Source organism: Panthera tigris, chromosome D3 (assembly GCF_018350195.1).
Source record: "Panthera tigris isolate Pti1 chromosome D3, P.tigris_Pti1_mat1.1, whole genome shotgun sequence".
Classification (NCBI taxonomy): domain Eukaryota; kingdom Metazoa; phylum Chordata; class Mammalia; order Carnivora; family Felidae; genus Panthera; species Panthera tigris.
This window is the reverse complement of record NC_056671.1, coordinates 14,426,792-14,447,922: the sequence shown is the minus strand read 5'-3', so window position 1 is coordinate 14,447,922 and position 21,131 is coordinate 14,426,792. Positions and strand designations below refer to the sequence as shown.

Sequence of the window (21,131 nt, the reverse complement as noted above, 5' to 3'; positions counted from 1 at the left end):
TCCGTTGCCAAGGCGCCGGTTACCACGTTACAGGTAGGCGCCGGCTGCCAGCCTCCCTCCGGGTCCGCCCTTTTAGACCCGCGCTGCCCTCTAGCCGGTGCGGCTGGGCTTCCTGAACCCCGGGATGTGGGGGAGCTGGAGAGGCAGGGCCACCCCTTGCAGCCGCCAGTCAACGTTACAAACTAAAGTCTCACGGTCAGTGCCAATTCCAGCCACCACCAAAGTTCAAACACCTACCGTTCAAAGGAACAGAAAGCCGCCAGCGCTAAAAAAAAAAAAAAAAAAAAAAAAAAAAAATCCGGAGGAAAAAACAACCCCAAATGATGGGGCCAGTTCTTGAATATAGATGCCCTAGGAAAAAAGGCTTGAAATACCTTTTGGCCCCAAAGCTGGGAGGTGAGTACTTTGAATTGATAAACGACTCCAAACACATACATTTCCAATCTACCGCCCAAATCCATGTCCCTCGCCCAACAAAATCTAGAGAACCAAGCTCCAGAAACAAGTCCACAGTGAAAACAAAAAATAAACTTCCAGCTAGGTGAATATGTGTACCTGGAAAGGGCTAGTTATTAAGCACAGAGGGCAGGGTCCCTGATCTGAAGATCAGAGAATCAGTACTAAAATTTTAGTTGGGGGTGGGGGGGGGTTGTTTTTTTGTTTTTGTTTTTTCTGAGATGAGGTGATTATAGATCACTTTTATTTTCTTCTCTCCTGCTGATCTGTATTTCCCAGCAATGAGTATGTATTACATCCATAATAAGTGGTTTTGTTTGTTTGTTTGTTTGTTTTGTTTATTAACGTTTGAGAAAGACAATATGGAGACAAGATGAGGCTGGCCTGGAGTCAGAAGTGTTCTTTTTTTTTTTTTTTTTAATTTATTTATTTTTATTGTTTATTCTTGAGAGAGAGAGTGAGAGCGTGAGTGGGGGAGGGCCAGAAAGAGGGAGACACAGAATCAGAAGCAGCCTCCAGGCTCTGAGCTGTCAGCCCAGAGCCCACCAGGGGCTCAAACCTCGAACCGTGAGAACATGACCTGAGCGGGACGCCCAACCGACTGAGCCACCCAGGGGCCCCAGAAGTGTTCTGATTCAGAAGTAGCCGCTCCTTCCACCTTATTACATCACTGACACCTGCTCTAGGAACACAGTAGAGGGACACTGGGGCAAATACATGATGGCAGTTATGCTTTACTCTAGCGCCTGCCTGGGGATTCATCTGAATCTGGTCAGATGTGGCTTGTGTGTGATATGACAGTGCCCATATTCTCTGCTTCGTCCCCAGCCAACTCTTAACTTTGTTCAGTTCCTTCGTGTTCACTCCGCCACTGAGCTTTGGCCAGCTTGCTTCTCTCCTTGTCCAATAATCTCTACTCCAAAGGTGTCTGTGAGGATTAAGGAACACATGTAAAGCATCCAGTACATTGCCACCTTACTCTCTCCTTCCCTTCTAGCACACTCTCCACCCACCCTGTTCTTGCTTCAAAAGCTTCCTCTCAAGCCAAACGTCCTCAAGAATTGGCTGGTCTGAGTATGCCTGTGAGGGTTCATTTTATGGGTTACGTGACTGGAGTCTGGACGCCCAGAAAGGTGGTAAAATATTATTTTGGTGTCTCTGAGGGCATTTCTGAAAGACATTGGCATTTGAACGGGTGGACTGAGTAAAGAAGATCACCTCACCAGTGCGGGTGGGTATCCCGCAATCCACTGGGGCCCTGAATGGAACAAAAAGGCAGAGGAAGGGTGAATGTGCTCTCTTTTGAGCTGGGACAGCCATCTTCTCTAGCCCTCAGACATCGGCGCTCTTGATTCTCAGGCCTTTGGATTCAGACTGAATTCTACCACCAGCTTTCCTGGGTTTTCAGCTGGAAGACAGCAGATCATGGGACTTCTTGGCCTCCAGAATCACGTAAGCCTATCCCTGTGGTATATAAAATATAAATATGAATATAAAAATATGGAACATAAAAACATAAAAATATATAATATTGACTCTAAATAAATGTTACTGATGTAATATATAATATATAAATAGTACATATGATGTCATATATATGTTTTTTAAATCTACATAAATATAGATATAAATTACACATAGATAGCCATTGTGCTAAGGGGCCTTTGCATTAGAAACGTGATGCTACCATCTCCTTGAGCTGGAAGACATGAATGAGACTGGACCGAGTTCTCATAAAACGCTGTGTGCACTGTTGTTCAGTTTGCTTGGAATGCAGAGTTCTTCTGAGTAATATTATATAGTTATGAGGTCAAGTATTGTGTGCCTCCCCGGTGGATCGTAAGCTCATTGGGAGGCAACGCTTTGATTTATTCAGCACTGTATTCCTGGTGCCTAGAATTGTGCATGGCTCAAAGGAAGCACTCAATTAATCATTGTTCCATGAATGAATGAATGAATGAATGATAATAGCTACTATTCATTAGACAGTTACTATGGGCCAGACAGTGTTCTAAGTGCTTCACATTTATCATACCCACTCAGTTGTTGTGATAAGCCAAAGCATCTACCGTTGGCCCCATTTCATAGACATGTTGAGTCACTTGCCCAATAGTTTAGTAGGTTTTGTGGCTCGGTATAAGGGGCACAACTGGATCTTGCCAGGACAGTGTGATTCTATAGCCCGAACTCTTAGCTGCTAAGCTTGTATGGTCCTGGGACCAGCAGCAGCATCCCCTGGGAACTTGTTAGAAATGGTAATTATTCTTCTCCCCACCCAAACCCACTGAATGTGCAACTCTGGGGGTGGGCCCAACCATCTGTGTTGTAACAGGCCCTCCAGGGAATTCTGATGCACTCAAGTTTGAGAACCACTGCCCTACCCTCTACTGCTTTTCAGTTCCTGAACATCTGATCACTTCACTTTCTAAGAAAGAGAATGCCACTCACGTGCGAACGCTGGAAGAACAAAGGTGTCCATTTAATGTTGTGAGTGTGTTTGTGTTTGTTTTTGTTATTAATTGAAGGTATAGTAACTTTGGGCAAGTTACTTAATGCCTTTGGACCTCAGTCTTGGCATTTGTAAAATGGGCAGGGGTAGGGGGCTGGACTAGAGACAAGGATGGCATTAAAAGCATCTGAAGATTTTACAAAATTCCAGTACCTGAAGTCCAGCCAGACCCGTTAAATTTGGCCTCGGTGTGGGGTGGGACCAGGGATTGGCATTTTAAAAAGCCTCCGAGGTGGTTCTAACAGCCAAAGTTGAACTAGGGCCTCTCCTAAACCAATCACAGCAATCTTCGTCCCCTGATTGGCGTAAAGGTGAGCATGTGACCCAGTTCTGCCCAATGAGATGTAAGGGAAAATGGCAAGGTGGCAGGGGGTGGGGGTGGGAAGAGGTCCCTGTGGGAAAAATTTCCCCGTTTGCACTCTGTGGATCCTTGCCCTGGGTGATCTTTAGCTTTAAAGAGAAAGAGATAAAGACCAAAATTACAAACTCACATGTCTCTAAGCAGCCTGGGAGTTAACTACGGCCTGCGTCTAGGGTGGCGGAGTTTGTAGATGAAAGATTTAAGCAGGAAAGGACTGTAGTAAGGAAGTACTGGATGGCTCACCATCAGTCACAAGACTGGAGACCCCGACTTCGCAAATGGGGCAAAGACGGGCCAAGGAACTGCAACCAAGGTCAAAAGTAGGCCACGGAACCAAGCCAGTAAGGAAAGTGCAGCTCCTGCGGACCTTCGGAGGCTACTACCCCCGCTGCCGCTAGAAACTGGATGTCGCTTTCACCATTTCTGCTGTCAGGGAGAATTCACCAATTGTCTCCTGCACTGGATGCTAACTAAAGCTAGCGCCCCATTAAAAGCCTGGGGGAGACATGCGTAATTGTCCAGGCCCAGGTCACATGCTAGTGAATCCCCGGTATGTAGCTTGAATGTCGGGAAATGACCCCGCCTCCCACCAGGACTTGTAAACTGAGGACATCCTTGAATATAGGGCAAGGGTGCAGATACCGGTGGCCAAAAGATCATAAACGTCCACACAAACGTCCACTCTGCCAGTATTTGGCCACGAGGGACGGCCTCCAATGTCGCCAGCACTTCTGATTTTTTAAAGGAAATCAGAAATTTAGATGTTTATGTGAAATTACTGTAAACATGGGCAACTAATTAAATTTCTTTTTTTTTTTTTAACGTTTATTTATTATTGAGAGACAAGAGAGACAGAGCATGGGCATGGGAGGGGCAGAAAGAGAGGGACACACAGAATCGGAAGCAGGCTCCAGGCTCTGAGCTGTCAGCACAGAGCGCGAAGCGGGGCTCCCACTCACAAATGGGGAGATCATGACCTGAGCCGAAGTCGGACGCTTAACGGCTTAACCGACTGAGCCACCCAGGCGCCCAGGCAACTAATTAAAAAAAAAAAAACAAAAACCACCTGGTCAAGCAAAAATGTTGGATTACTTTATGACTTTTTATTTCCTGTGGACAGATGATCAAGCAAAAGATGCAGTCACTCCTTACGCTATGCCTAGATTGTAGACATTCTGGGAGGATTAAGGGTAAATCATACTGGTATCTCTCTGTGAATTATGACATTGATGAGCATAGCCACAAACTTTTCTTAGGTAGGGACACCTGGGTGGCTCAGTCGGTTGAGTGTCCGACTTCGGCTCAGGTCATGATCTTGAGGTTGGTGCGTTCGTTCGAGCCCCTGGCGGGGCTCTGTGCTGCCAGCTGGGAGCCTGGAGCCTGGAGCCTGCTTCTGATACTGTGTCGATCTCTCTCTGCCCCTCCCCTGCTTGTGCTCTGTCTCTCTGTCTCTGTCTCTCTCTTTCCCTCTCAAAAATAAATAAGTACTTAAAAAATAAAAGACAAAACAAACAACAACAACAACAAAACCCTTTTCTTACGTAATCAGAACCAGATGTGGGAGTGCTTTGCAAAAGAGCAGCTCCTAGAGATGGCAGGATCAGAAGTTACAAACAAAATTAGCAACGAAAGGCATTTGCTCTTAAAATTGAATTAGGGAAAGGGAGCCCTGGATTTTATTACTCTCAGCTTTGGAACAAACTTGGCTTTGGACACAGTACTTACTGCCTTAGTTTATTTTTAAGATTTGTTCTTATGAGAGAATGGGCTGCGAGGCTATCTTTGGAAGATGCTGGCAGAAGAAAATCAAACTGGGTCTTTCTTCTGAACATGTTTATACTGGTGAAATCATGTTTAAATGAAGAGCAAGGACTCGAAGGAGGGAAAGATCTCCCAAGGGCGATTGAAGAGTGTGTGTAGAGGAAGGGCCATCTTCTTTGGTGACCACGGCAAAATCATCGACTGATAAGGAATGTGAATCCTCAGATCTTTTGGGGCACTTGTTCCCTTCAATGAGTTTCTCTTGTCAGAAGCCCCCAAACGCCCCACATCAGGGTTTAGGAAAACCACTCATCACCCCCTAACATGTGTTAATTGAGTAACTAAGGAATGGTTGTTTATCGATTCCTAAATCTGATTCTCTTTGAGATTGAAAGGGTGATTCATGTGAGTTTGCTCCATGGGCTCAAAAAATTTCACGTTTCTGAATTTTTTCTAAATTAAATATAACCTGGCACAAGTTCCTCCACTGTTTCTGCCTCAAGTCAAGGGAGTTTGGAAACGCATTCGGTTGGAGTTGTTGGGTTCCTTGACTTTCCTGGGATCATTCTAAAAGCCTAGGAGGTTGTGGGGAAAGAGGCCAGGAAATTTGAGTGAGGGCTTTCTAGTGTTTATTTTTTTCTGCAGTCTATCGGAATAGATGCTCCTTGCCACAGATTTGAGGTTCAGGCTTCCCTGTACCCCTCCTTCAAAATTCTTCCACCTTCTCCTCCTCGCCTACTAACTCAAAGCGAGGTCCCGGGATCACCAGTAGCAACACTCTTTGGGAATTTGTTAGAAATGCAGGGTCTCTGGACCCACTCCAGAGCTCCTGAATCAGAGTTGCATTTTAACCAGGTCTCCAAGCAGCTGGTGTGCAGATTTTCGCCGAGAAGCCCCAGATACCACATAATGTATCTCTCTCCCACCATTGTGCTCCTCACTGCCACCGTTCTGCATCTCTAGCGTGGAATTCAGGGAGTCAGACCTCTGCTCTCTCAAGTAACACTCCCACCTCCTCACATTTTGATAATTCAACTCCCAATCCCAAAGTTCCTAGGCATCCAAGCTCCCCTGAGCCAGGCAAACCCAAAACCTAACCCCCAGGACTCTGAGGCTTAACTGCTCGGGGAAAAGAAAAAAACAAAACCAAAAACAAAAACCCTTAGTCTTCAGTGATGAGTCTACAGTAGAAAGTTAAGTCCAGTTAATTTCTCAGTCACATTATTTTGTCACATACATTATTTTGTAACAGGCCCTCCAGGCTGGTGAAGTTTTAAAAATATTTCTTCTTCTGGAGTCTTTCCTGATTCTCTCGAGTTTGAGACCCGCCTAATTGCCCTGGGCTAGAATCTCTGGGGTCATCATGATTACAAAAAGAGGAACAGGCGTTAGTTAATAAGGAGGGGCTGGCAGTGTAGTTACATTATGCTGGCTCTGTTTGGTGCTGGTCCGCCCATGGAACACACCGCCTTTGGGTCTATGAGGTGGAAACGCAGAGGCCAAAAGCAGTTGGTGCATACCTGTCGCACAATCTGTGTGCAGAATGAGGGGACTGTTTATCTCCCCTCTCTCGTCATAGCAGGGACCCCGGGGGATGTAAGGATGTGAGAAATAGACCTTAATATTGGCAAAAGACCGCAGATTCAATTCGAGGATGAATAGTAATAAGAAAATGCAAATTACTATCATTACTTACGTTGCATGGCAGAGTTACACAACACTTTATTATACAGTAGATGCTACACAAAGCACTGCTATTTATAGACATTTTGTCCTGTTCCTCCAATCCCCCTAAACCCACTCTTTCAAAGCATTTGGCCCAAGTTCAATGGCAATGTGATAAGAAAAATGCATTTACCTCAAATAAATGCAGTGCCGAAAAATCAAACGAGAGAGCAGTACTGAAAATTGAAGAGCCAGGCTTGCCCCAAGTCAACGTGGAGGAGAAGTTTTAAGCCTGAAGATATTTTAAGTGTTTCGAAGATATAGGGTTCAAAATATGTTTTAGAAACTTCTTTCAACTTAAGAGAAAGTGTATTTTTTTTAAAGGGAGCCACCTTAGAATTCAGTCGTGTTCCAAACTGAAAATACTTGGCAGATGTGCAGGAAATTAAAATATCTGGCATGTTCATTAATATGAAGATTGGACAGTCGTGTCTTGAAAAAGTCATAACATTTAAAGGCCATTTAAAGGTACAGATTTAAAAAAAATTTAAGGAAAGCAAATTTCTTTCTTAAAGGGGTATCTAATTAAATTTTCACGAATCTCATGGGAGTAAATGATTTTGTGCCCTCTGCTTTAATCTTGTTCTTAAATTTAAGGGATGTTGGACAAAAACAACATGCTCAGTATGTCATATTTTGGCAAATGTCAACCAGAACTGGCTTGTTAAACATGGGTTATCTTCAGTTTGTGCCAATTAATTAATTTAAAATGTTTTCTTAATGCTAAATTCAAATAAGTTCTTGGTTTTGATACAACGTCTAATTTTCTTCTGTTTCTCAGGTGATTTGAAATTATAATTGAGAATAAATTTCACAAAATTAACACATAAAAGGGCATCACTGGAAACATTTTCCATTGCATAATTCCAAATGCCATGGAAATGGTTGGCGTATTTGGATAGTCATGGAACTTAATTCCATACGTACATATTTCAAAATTATCCATCTGCTCAACACCAGGAAGGGTTTCAATGGTAAGATCTTGGTGTACCCAATTGTGGAGAACTTGGTGTGATAAAATTTGCAAAATCAAAATCGTGTTATTTCTTTAAAAAACAATTAGTGGGATTAGAAAGTTGGTCCAAGCCTGCAATATGGTGTTATGAGAACAAGAAAACAAGATCCTTTATTCACGTCTCCCTGTACTCCTGTGTGACCGCCAGGGAGAAGGTGCACGCAGAAGTTATGAACTAAAGGTAACCCCCCAGATTCTGAGGACTAGGTGACGTTAGCTTAAGTTTTACTGTTAACCAAATGAGACCTTCTCACCTGAAATTGTAAGCGCTGAAAAAATAACACTGACATTCAAACCGTGCCCTAAGTATGTTTATATTGGAAAAATACCTTGACATCTTTAGTCCAAGTACTATAAACTATCCCAATACTAGTATTGAGCTATAGTTAATTCACTTCTCCTTTGATTTGTAGCAACTGTATAAACAGAATGGGTGCCAATTATTTATAAACACATAAATAAAGTGACCGTGGTAGATTGTCTGCAAAGATGGTTGCTGGCCATTCCTCCCATCCCTATGGGTGCATGAAGCTCCTCCTCTCAAGAGATGGAGTCTATTTCCTCACTTCTCGAAGGCTGGCCTTTGACTTGCTTTGACCACGAGAACATGGTGGCAATGCTATCCCGGAACTTCCAAGCTGAGGCCTGGAAGTTTACACTTCAGCTAGAGGGAATACCATCTGCTGTGTCAAGAAGTCCAGGGATTCCTGCTGGAGAAAGAAGCCAATGAGAGGGGACTCCAGGAACTCAGCTGACAGCCAGAAGGCCCCGGAGACATGAGGGAGTCCAGCCAACACCACAAGAAAAGAGGCCCAGCTGTCCTATGCAGTCCCCAGTTGTTCAAGCCATTTCGGCTAAAGCGCCAGCCCTGTGAGTGAGGCCATCGTGGGTCTTTCAGCCCCTTGTGAACCCACCCCAGCTAACACCACATGGAACACGGAAGAACTGTCCCTCCGTGCCCGGCCCTAATTCCTGACCCACACACTCATGAGCAAATAAAATGGTTGTTATTTTAAGCCATCACATTTAGATGTGGTCTGTCTGTTACATCCCAGTAGATAACCTCACAGCGACAACTTTCTAAATCCTTAAAATTGGGGTTTACTAAATCTTAAAACATTTCGGAGGCTGAAAGGAAAAGGCTAGTAGAATATTCATTAGCCAAAGCTGTCATAACTAAGGGAATTTTTTAAAAGTCCTTTTGAAAAAGTTTTGTGGCTGTGTTTATAAACTATGTCAGTTGCTAATATTTCTGTCACCGAGAGGGATTTGTTTGTAAGTTAGCTAATGTGTAACCTTGACCATAGCAATGACAAGAGTAGTTACTTCAATACTCACTTCATTTTCACTTGGTGTTATGTAAATGCGAAATTCCAAGGAAGGTGGGAATAATGAAAAACAGCATTACAAACTGGGCCCTCTGCTAAGCACTCTGAGGCTGCAAATGTTATCTCTATAGAGCACACCCGACACACACGTATATTAATAGAAATACTTGTGTGCATGTATACCTGGACCTAAGACCAAAAGCAATTTATCGAGGGCTAGAACATGCTTTAAGCGAGTCAGAATTGTTATTCAAATTATAAATATGACTTGCAATACTAGTACTGAATTTTTAAAAACTTGGCCACCTCACGTTACCAAATTTGCCAGCCTTTTGACAATGGTGTGTGTGGAAACATTGCTGGCAGTTTTGTCGACCTCGAGATTTTTTTTTTATCTGCAAAATTGGGATAGATTTTTTTTTAAGAAAAGAACATTTAAATTAGCAGGTGACATATGGATCAGATACTAGCTATATTTGGTGCCTGTTCACTAGAAAATTACATAAAAGGATAGTTAGGAAAGGAGGTGAAAAAGAACCAGCAAAAGGAGCCAAATACTAAAGGGAAGAAAAGTCTAGTTTATACATAAGACATTATTAGCATAAGGCATTTTGTTCTGTAATGTAACTGTTGTAAATGTAGGAAGAGAATAGGAGAAAAGTGGTAAATATACAGAAAATAAGAAGAGAACAAAGTGAGTTTTTAGAAAACCAGACTCATGCACACAGAATGAAGGAAAGATCTATAAACTAGTCTACTGGGTTTCCATTTTTGGTTAATATTTTGGATTAGATCATGTAAAAACTTTTCCCACATTTGATAGTCGTCTAGATAATGCTGGATAAAATATAATGACACCAGAAAAAAAAGGGATAATCTTTAGGAGTCAGCAAACCAGAGGGTGAAAACCAAACTGGTAAGGACTATCTTCATGGAGCTGGGGAGGGGTTTCAGTTGTAAAAGTCCCAAAGGACAGGGGACAAGACTGGGGGGATGGAACTGTGGCCTCCACATAGACAAGGACCCTCAAAGAGCTACACCCTTAGGGAAAGGGTGGAGGGATTAGAAAAACTCATCCACCCAACATAGATAATAAGGAAGCTTATCTCTTTTTTTTCTGGACCCTGAGTAGGAAAGAAATGCTCCCTCTGAATTCATCACAACAGGACTATACTAACATAGGTTTAGAGTTCAAATTTATACAATGGGGAAATGAGCTAAACAAACTCTGAAAGGACAAACCTTCAGCCTAGATGTACCAGATGCCCACAAACAAAGATCTATTTGTTCAAAATTACAAAACACACAAGGAAACAGTCCACCATGAGCAAGAGTCAACAGAAACAACCAACAACAAGATCAGATCCCCAACACTTCAGATAATTGGTTTATTAAAGACCCATTTAAAATACATTGGTTGACAATGATTAAAGCCACAAATAAATGAATAAACACAAGAAAAGAACGACTCTTACAGTAGTTTTGAAAAAGAAACTAGGGTGCCTTCACCTTGGTAAGCGATTTTTCCCTTTATCATTGTCAGTGGAACCAAATATTCAACATGAGACTGCACCTACGCATTGTATATTAACCAGAAACAGTAAAGTTTCCCCATGAGTCATCCATTGTCACTCATTTAGCAAACATTTATCAATATCTGCAATGTGCCACCAATTGTGCAGGGCCTGGATTGGGGGCGTGGGGAGTGTTCAGCAGGTGAAGGAGACAGACTCTCCAGAGGAGCAGAGAGAATTGCAGGCAAAACAGACATTTAAATTAATTTCTAGCGTGATGCATGTACCCAGGATGAAGGGAAGAAAACAAAGACCCAGGCTAGGAGGGGCCTAGGAAAACCCTAAGGAAATGATGCTTCAGCAGAAATCCAAAGGATGAGTAGAATTTATCCTGATGGAGGGAGTAGAGGAAGCTGTCCAAGCAGAGAGGAGAGGATGTTGGAAGGCCTGGATTCAAGATAGGCTAGTACCTTTGAGAGTCTGCAAGAAGGCCACTAAGGTGGAATGAAAAAACCAGTGGGGGTGTAAGGTGTATGTGTAGAGTCACCATGTGAGGCTGAATAGCTCTAGGGGCCATGTTCTGAATATCATTATATGCTAGGCCAACCAGTTCAGATTTGGATTTATCCTGCAGGCACTGGGGAAATTTGGGAGAGAAAAGACCCGTCAAATTTAGGCTTTGGAAAAGACCTTTCTGGGGATGAGGAGCTAGATGGTTTAGAAAAAGGTAGACCCGTCATTCCTCAAGGTTGTTGTAACCACAACAAAAGGAAGTTCTTATCCTCCAAGTTTTGGGGGAAAATACTTGAACTATTTTGATAAGCATCAGTGGAGGAATAAAACAGTTAAGAGGATGTAAGCTTGGAAATACATCCACTGTGCATTCCTAAATGCAAAGACAAGCATAAGAATAATATATAGAACACACTTCCATTTTTACAAAGAGAAATAAAACCTAAAGTCATCCCTGCATACATGTGTGTGCGCAGTAAAAAATATATATTAATATGAAAGAAAAGCTCAAAAACTTCCAGCCCCCTCTTCTTATTCTTCAGGCTCCTATTGTGGATAGGTGTTGAAAACAATAACAACGATGCTTCCTGTTTTCAAATTCACTGCTGATTATCTAAAGGAATGAAAAAGGAGGAAAACTCAAAATTGCTCCAAGGTCAAAATCATGACTCCCTCACTGGAAAGTGAGCTTCCTGGAAATAAGCCACATGTTTTATTCATCTTTGAATTTCCCCAGTCCCTGGCATGTAAATGCCCAATAAAAGTTTATTGGATGTGAGAATAAGAATATGGGAATTTGGGAATGCCCTAAAGGTTATGCAGAAACTGGCCAGAGATTACATTTTGGAGAGTTCAGTTCAACACATATTTATCAAGCCTTTGTCGTGTGCCACCCTGAGCTCGCATGTAGGGTGAGGGGAGGCGGTTGTGTCTAGCAGCTTAAAGTCCTAACCTTAGCAACAAGCAAAGGAGGATTAGAAAGACATGGTCAAGGGTACCTACCAGCTTTGGAGTTAGGCAGACTGGGGTTTAAATTAGGATTCTTCCACTGACCAGCGGTTTGACCAAACATAAAAAGCTTAACCTCTTTGGTCCTCCACTTCCTTATCTGCAAAATAAAGATTATGATAATAGTGCCCACCTCAGAATGTTGAGAGACAGAAATGAGATATTCATGTTGTGCACTTAGCACAGTCCTTGGGACAGAGTAAGCTCTCGGTTCACATGAGATATTACTGTAGACAAATGTAGGGCTCAGATGAGTGTATCTGCTTGGTGCTACTCTTGCCAGTTACTCTAGAATATCTCTTTGGTAACTTTGGTAGGGAGAATAATGGTCCCCCAAAGATGTTCATAGCCTAATCCCTGGATCCTGAGAATATGTTACCTTCCATGGCAAAAGAGTCTTTGCAGATGGGATTAAGTTAAGGATCTTGAGATGCAGAGATTATCCTGGGTTATCCAGTGGGTCCTGTGTCATCATGAGAGTCTTTATAAGTGAAAGAGGGAGGCAGGGAAATCAGAGAAAGGTATGGCGGTGGAAGCAGAGGTTGGAGTGCTGTGTTGCTGGCCGGAGGTCACAGGTCAAGAATTGTGAACAGTCTTTAGAAGATGGGAAAGGCAAAGCAGTGGATTCTCCCCTGGAGCCAATACCTTGACTTTAGCCCAACAAGATGATTTTGGACTCCTGACCTCTAGAATTGTAAGATAATAAATTTGTGTTGCTTTGAGCCACTATCTTTATGCTAATTTGTTACAGCAGCCATAGGAGACTCATACAGTAATGATGGACAAAGAGATGGGCTGCCCAGACCGTATTCAAGGAAAGACTTGCTGTCCCGTTGCCGGGAACACAATCAAGAGATGGCCTCTGCTGTCGGCTCCTTTGGCTTCCGCCTTAGCTGCGGAGAGCTGTTCATCCAAGGTCATGTCCTTTTTGGGGCAGCTCACACCAGGTGACTGAGGGAGGCAAGAGTGGGATGGGGCTGTGCAAGCCTGTTACTTTGGCTCAACTCAGAAACTCTGACAGGCAATCATTGCCACAGAGCTTCCTGTGGGTTTGGCGGAGGCTTTGTTGGACGTGCACCATGGTTGGGCTTTTCTCTCTGCCCAGTTCTGCTTTGTTTAGAAAAAAAAACCAGTTCTCCCTCCTGTGTTTCTCCTTTACTCTCATACTACCACACTCACAACACTTCTGACACCAGATACATGGGGGTTTTCCCCGCACCAAGCAATTCTGCAACACCAGCTGGGTGTCCTACAATTCAACTCAATTCTGACACTATATGCAGATAGCATCACATCCCACGGGTTCAACGCTCAGTCTTGCCAGACTGCCCCCTCAACCGCCACCCAAGATGCCTGCTACAAGTCCAGCTCGTCACCTATACTTCTGACTGACTGGCTGTAAATCAGAGTTCTTGCAATTCCCTTCTCGGGTTCAATCAATTTGCTAGAGCATCTCACAGAACTCAGGAAAATAGTTACTTACATTTACCAGCTTATGAAAGGACGTGATAAAGGATACAGATGAGCAGGCAGATGGAGAGATACATAGGGCGAGGTCTGGGAGTGTCCTGAGTGCAGGAGCTTCTGTCCTTGAGGAGCTGGGGTGTGTCAGCCTCCCAGCATGTGGATGTGCACACCAAACTGTAAGCTTTCCAAACCCCAGAATAGTGGGATTTTATGGACGCTTCCTCATGCAGCATGCTTAATTATTAACTCCATTTCTAGCCCCTCTGCCCTCTCTAGAGAACAGGGAGTGGGGCTGAAAATTCCAAGCTTCTAATCCTGGCTTGGTCTTTCTAGTGACCAGCCCCCATCCAGGAACCCATTCGGGAGGCTACACAGAGTCGCCTCTTTGGATCAAAAGATGCTCCCGGAGCTCTTATAGCTTAGGAAATTACAAGGGTTTCAGGAGCTCTGTGCCAGGAGCTAGGGAAGAGACCAGCTTTTGTATTTCCAATTATCCCACATGCTTCCTTCCACTAGTTTCCACAGATGTTGAGTCCTAACTGTTGTACTTCAAACTCTGTTTCGGTATTCTACTTCCAGGAAAATCAACCTGTATCAGAAACCCATCTGACAGGGAAGAACTATATCTTTGAGATTGTAGGTCACTATTTAACTGTCTGGATTTTTTAAAACTTTTAATTTCTTTAAAAATAGAGAATAGTAGTATTTCATCCATAATTCTTTCACCAGTGTGTTTCACTGCTCTTCTGTCCCTTTCTTAAAACATAAAATAACATAACGTAGCATAACGTAACATAACATAACATAACATAACATAACATAACATAACATAACATAAGGGAACGTAACATAACATAAATAAAATAGAAATAAAAGCAAAAATCTGAGTTAGAGGGGCACCTGAGTGGTTCAGTTAAGTGTCTGACTTTGGCTCAGGTCATGATCTTGCAGTTTGTTAGTTCAAGTCCCATGTCAGACTCTGTGCTGACAGCTCAGAGCCTGGAACCTGCTTTGGATTCTGTGTCTCCCTCTCTCTGCTCCTCCCTGACTTGGTCTCTCTCTCTCTCTCTCTCTCTCTCTCTCTCTCTCAAAAATAAGTAAACATTAAAAAAATCTTATTTAGATCTGGGGATAACATAACCTGCTCATGTTGTAAATAGGAAAGCCAAGTATAATTGCATTTGTAATTTTATGTGTGCAGGAAGTAATTTGCAGTGTTTAGGTGCTAGCCAAGTTCAGCTGAGGAGTAGAGATCTCATAGGAAAGTATAAAGTGGTCTTGTCTCCTCAGATGCAAAAGAGGGCACAAAATTCATCCTTTGGAGGGCTCACCCTCTGTTCATATGTATGGATATTTTATTACCTGATTCAAGACATTTGAGTTTTATTTAATAAACCATTGTGAAATTTCCAATTAAAGCCAGTATATTGGGAGACACCTTTATTTCCTCTTCCTCCCAAAATCTGACTGAAAGACAATAAAGGGATGAGAAAGTACTAACTCACAAGGACAAAGAGAGTGGGAGAAGAGACAATAGTGGATAAGAGATTTCAACAAATACTGGAAGACAAAAAGTTGTTGGGGGGACTTCTGGTAAACATGGTAAACTAATACTCTACATTTGTCTTTGCTTCTTCCAGAAACCCCACTAAAACAACATGAAGGAGGGGCACTTTGCTGGCTCAGTCAGTAGAGCACATTGCTCTTGATCTTGGGGTCATGAGTTCAGGCTCCACACTGGGCATAGAACTTACTTAAAAAATATATTGGGGCATCTTGCCAGCCCCATCAGTAGAACATAACGACTCTTGATCTCAAGGTTGTAAGTTTGAGCCCCACATTGGGTGTAGAGATTACTTAAAAAAATTTTTTTAATTAAAAAAAATAAAACAACATAAAGGAATAAAAAATCTATGTATTAGATATAGATGTGCCACACCTGAGGGGAGAGCAGTCACCAGCTTTCCATCTAGAATTTTATACCCAGCCAAGCTGTCACCAGAGTAACAGAGCAAAGATATTTTCAGACATGCAAGGACGTAAAAAAACTATCTCCCATTTACCCTCTTTCAATAAACTTTTGGAAATGTACTCCAACAAAATGTGAGTAAAATAAGAAAGAGTGAGATAAGACTCTAAGGAAGAAGAGATTCAAAGTGAGGAAGAGGCAAAGGAAATTCAGAGGACAATGGCAAAGGGATGATTCAAAATGACAGCTGTGCAGTAGGCCCTAGAGAATAACGTGTCCTGATTGGAGTAAGAAAACAAAATCTGAGAGATCTTGGAAAAACACGGAACTGATTCTTTGAATGTAGAGAACATATTGTTGATAAACCTATGACAGAAATGTTGGAGCCCTTGGAAAATTACTTAGAAACAATACTTAGAAAACCAGAGAAATAAAAAAAACCAAGTCAATAATTAACTCTAGGAAAAGCAAAGGGTTTTATAAGAGAGGAAGCATGGTCATAGAGCATCTACTTGGTTTGGTAGAAAACAATATTTATATGGTCATAATATAAACATTTCCTACCTTCAAATTGCTGTGTAATGATGTTGGAGAGATAGGAGAGGCCAAGTAAGGAGTGGTGTTAGTGTGGGGGAAATGAACCAATAGACATTCTAAAATTGATAAATCAAGAAACAGTAGTTTAAGTTTCTTATTTAGAAGGATGGTAATAAGTACCAGGGAAAAATGTATAAGGTTTGGGGATGGTTGCCTCTGGAGAATAGGACATGAAAACTAAGATGGGGAAGGGTAGGATAGAGGGGTTCTTTTAAATTATGTGCTTTTCAGCTCTATTATTTTGAATAAATCATTAGATATTGAAGATAGCAATATATACTATATTAGACCATAATAATAAGTCAGTCAGAGAAAGACAGATATCATATGTTTTCACTCACATTTGGAACTTGAGAAACTTAACAGAAGACCATGGGGGAAGGGAAGGGGAAAAATAGTTTCAAACAGAGAGGGAGGCAAACCATAAGAGACTCTTTAAATATAGAGAACAAACTGAGGGTTGATGGGTGGCGGGGGGGGGCGGTGGGGGAGAGGGGAAGATGGGCATTGAGGAGGGTACTTGATGGGATGAGCACTGAGTGTTGTATATGTGATGAATCACAGGAATCTACCCCCAAAACCAAGAGCACACTGTATACACTGTATGTTAGCCAACTTGACAATAAGTTATATTAAAAAAAAAGATATTTTGAAATTTAAAACATTAATTAAAACTTGCTTTGGTGCACTTTTAGAAACAGAATCTTCTCATGAAAATGAAGACTTGAGAAAATATTCTCAGAACAGTGGTCAAGAACATAGACTTTGGGGTCTGACAGTTTGCTTTTTAGCCTTAACTCTGCCATGTGCTATGTGACCTTAGATAAATCACTTAACTTCTCTGAACCTTGATTTTTATTGCCATACAATGTGGTTATCAATAATACCTATGTCATAGGAATGATTTGAGAATTAAATGAGATAAAAATCAGAACAATAACAATTAAGGAACTGTGCTGAGCATTTTGTACATATTATCTTACTGAATCTTCATAATCTGTAAATTTTGTGAAGAGTAGACATCACAATGCCTAACTGTTTAATTACTAATTATTTAATAAACATCAGCGGTTTTCCATTAGTATTTTTATGGGCATGAAGATGAATAGGAGAAATAGAATGAAAAAAAAAGACAAACTCAGTAACATTCTGCTTACTTTGAGGCCAGGTCTGTGATATCCTCTGTCCCCCTATTACACATAGTCTTGAATGTGAAATAAGAAGAAGGAAGTCGCCAGAACATCAAAGTTCTGTTCACAAGTGACACTTTTTTTGTTTAGCTCTGCATTGTTTTATTTAACCGTGGTAGGTGTGTCTGACTGGCTCAGTCAGTAGAGCATGGGACTCTTGATCTCAGGGTTGGGAGTTTGAGCCCCAGGTTGGATATAGAGATTACTTACAAAAAATAAAATTGTGGTAAAATATACTTAACATAAGATTTACCATTTTAACCATGTTTAGTTGAGTGGCATGTAGCACATTCCCATTGCTGTGTGACCATCACCATCCTTCTCCAGAACTTTTCATCTTCCCACACTGAGACTCCATCCCCCTTAAACACTAACTCCTCATGGCCCCCTCCCCCAGCCACGGGCAGCCACAATTCTACTTTCTGCTTCTATGAATTTGACCGTGATGGGTATATCCTACAAGTGGTGTTTGTCATTTTATGTCTGACTAAGTTCAATAAACTTAGCATAATGTTTTCACCCATGTTGTAGCATCTCTCCAAACTTTATTCTTTTTCACAGCCGAATAACACTCCATCGCACTATACGCCACATTTTGTTATTCGTCCATCAGCGGACACTTGGGTTATTTCCCCTCTTGGCTATCATGCATAATGTTGCTATGATACATGCAGGTACAGATGTCTGTTTGAGTCCTTGCTTTCAATTCTTTTGGGTGTATAGCCAAAAGTGAAATTGCTGGATCGCGTGGTAATTCTACGTTTAATTTTTTGAGGAGCCGCTATACTGTTTTCTGCAGCAGTGCACCGGGGTTATAACTTCTCCCCATCCTCACCACCACTAGGGGTTTTGCACATCCAATCCTGGGTCCATAAGGAAGAGATTCTGTTGCACAGATTTTTAGAAATAGAATTGCCAGGCCAAAGGATATATGCCCTCCAGAAGAGTTGTAACCATTGACATCACCACTCTTGGTATATGAAAGTGCTTATCTGCCATATTCTCACCAACCTTAGATAACTGCACTCTTTAAAATTTGTTATGCTGGTGGACCGAAAATATCTCATTGCATAAATTTGTATTTTTCTGATTACCATTAGAGTATCTTTTTTGCATTTTTATTGGCTACCCATGTAATTTCGCTGTGTTTTAATCAGGTCTCTGTCTGAGGACCTTTGGCTTGTCAACCCACTGCGTATGTGGAATGGCCAAACAAGAAGATGAATATGGGAAAGTGTTAGAAATGCATCCAATGACAATAAAATGACTGCAGAGACATTCAAGATGATCACCTTGAGTCATCAAGTTACACTGCATTTAGGAAGTAGAATAGTGTTCTACAAAGAGTTCTATCAAAAACGGTTAAAAATATGAAGTCTTAGTAATTTTTAAAAGCTGCCATTTATTGAACATCAACCATGCGTCATCCTCTGTGTTAAGGCTTTTCAAACATCATTTTATTTCATCTTGGCTTGAACAAGTATCGTGTCATTTTATGTTGTAGAAAGGAAGGTTTCTGGAGACTTGCCCAAGGTCACAAACCGCAGTGAGTGGGTAGTTGGGTCCTAATCCAAATTGGTGACACCCTCACCCTTTGAGAGTGACATCTGAGGGAGGTCCTGGAGACTCATGGACCACGTGTACTATGCTTACCAGTGTCCCAAATAGTACAGGCCTTTGCTTTTGTTTTTGTTCTTGTGTGTGTTTGTTTGTTTGTTCTGTTTTGTTTTTGCAAATCCAGAGTCAGTAGACTTTCGGGAGAGGACTTTATTGCAGTTCTGCTAAAGTGTGTGCCGTGATTCACTGGGAAATGACTTCAGGTGGTGCTTAGGCAACATTCAATGGGACTGAATCACTCAGTGAGGAAGTTATTCTCCGTTCTGTCCCTCTCAATCATCTCATCAAGGAGAGAGTCTCCACGTGGTGCTCCCAAGTCTGTAACACCTCTTTGGCACTTGCTGATACTGTCTTTTCAACCAATGCTGCCACAGACTCAGTGCTTCAGCAGGTACTAATGTCTAGGTAGAATTTCATAGCATTTAAAAAAAAATGATATTTACCTTTACATTCATCATCTCATTGTGGCAAGATGTCTGTTTCTCATGTGAACTAATAAAGCAAATTTCTCTTTTAAAATGAATTTACTTTTGTAAAAATAGTGACTCACTTTACAGAAAATTGTAAGCATACACTGTTACCAATTATAAAATAACTGGACAAAATTGTGAATAAAGGTAACACTTGAGTGAAGTTTTGGAGACACTGCTCCCTGGGTTCATAAGAGCAATATCTAAGCTCCATGGGTGTCACTGTTTGTTAACTCTATTCATACTTGCCTGACTGGATACATTATATCCCATGGGATGCTTGTTATAAACTTTTTTTTTAAGTTTTTTAATGTTTATTTTTAAGAGAGAGAGAAAGAGATAGAGCATGAGCAGAGGAGGGACAGAGAGAGAGAGAGACAGGGAGACAGAGAATCTGAAGCAGGCTCCAGGCTCTGAGCCGTCAGCACAGAGCCCGACGCGTGGCTTGAACCACGAACTGTGAGATCATGACCTGAGCCGAAGTCAGACGCTCAACCGACTGAGCCACCCAGGTGCTCCTGGGACGCTTGTTATAAATGCGGATTCCCAGGACTTTAACCAAAGAGCCTTGGTAGGTAGATCTGAGATGGGCTGAGGACTCCTGACATTCCAGCTCAGTTGAAATGGTGGACTAGGCCTGTCTTCAAAAACTAAAAGCCAACATCTGTACTTCCTATGACGAAAATAAAAAGTGTTCTCAATTTACCAGGTAAACTAAACTGGTACTGATTTATCTGATTCTGTGCACAGAAGCACAAGACAGGGGAAAACCTGTGATCTGTCCCACTCAGCATTTCTAATTTTTTCCCCATTTCTTCAAAGGAAAGGAAAGTCTTAAAAATTACAGAAGAGACTTGTAAAGGACCATCCGTTCCATCTTTCAGACTCAAATGCAAAAAGAGGTTCAATAATCCCAGGGTCTGGCCTTTCAGAAGGCAATCAAATTGTGGATGATTTGAGGCTCATCCGGGACAACGTGGGCAATTTTGCTCACTCACCACATGAATTTCTTTTTTCTTTTTCTTTTCTTCCTCCCCCTCCTCGCCAAGTCACAGATGGGTGCTGGAAGCCGAGCCAACACCGTGCCCTGAGGTGCAGACAGCTGTGGTGGGGTATGGAGAGGAGGCACAGAATGTGCCTGATGAAACTGACCAGACAGCCGTTCCGATCGTGAGCCGGAAGGCAGGTGTGGGCTTCGTTTCTGACCTGGGCTGTCTGTGGGGAAGGTATGCGCCAGGGTAGGATAGCGTGCCTTGAATATGCCCCGGACTGTGGAACAGGTTTTGTTTTTTCTGCCAGCAGATGCTTTTTTGTAGCGTTGAAGAGCTTGGTGGAAGAACCAGCACATAGGAGCACATGGAAAATACATGGCCAGGATGTCAGCAATCACGTCACGGTTGCACTCGGGAAAGGGGTGATCACTTTGAACAACGCACACGCATTCACATGACAATCCATTAAGACTCCAGCCTGGGTAAACAGCGGGTGTTCTTTATCAGACGGCCTCCTTAGTGTATGGCGTGCTACAGGCTAGGGCCCTTCACGCCAATTAAACAAACACGGGGTTAACTTTTCAGTTTTCTATGAGGTGCTTTCGATGCTGTTTTTGGTAATGAAGCAGTGGACTCCCC

At 42.2% G+C, this 21,131-nt stretch overlaps 1 long non-coding RNA gene across 1 annotated transcript; it reads left to right on the top strand.

Annotated features, from left to right (window-relative positions):
- Positions 1 to 60: 60 nt before the first annotated feature.
- Positions 61 to 19,543, top strand: LOC122232419. The gene is made up of 3 exons (XR_006209764.1): positions 61 to 396; positions 1,786 to 1,908; positions 18,571 to 19,543. It is a non-coding gene; the product is annotated as an uncharacterized LOC122232419 (long non-coding RNA).
- The last annotated feature ends 1,588 nt before the right edge of the window (positions 19,544 to 21,131 follow it).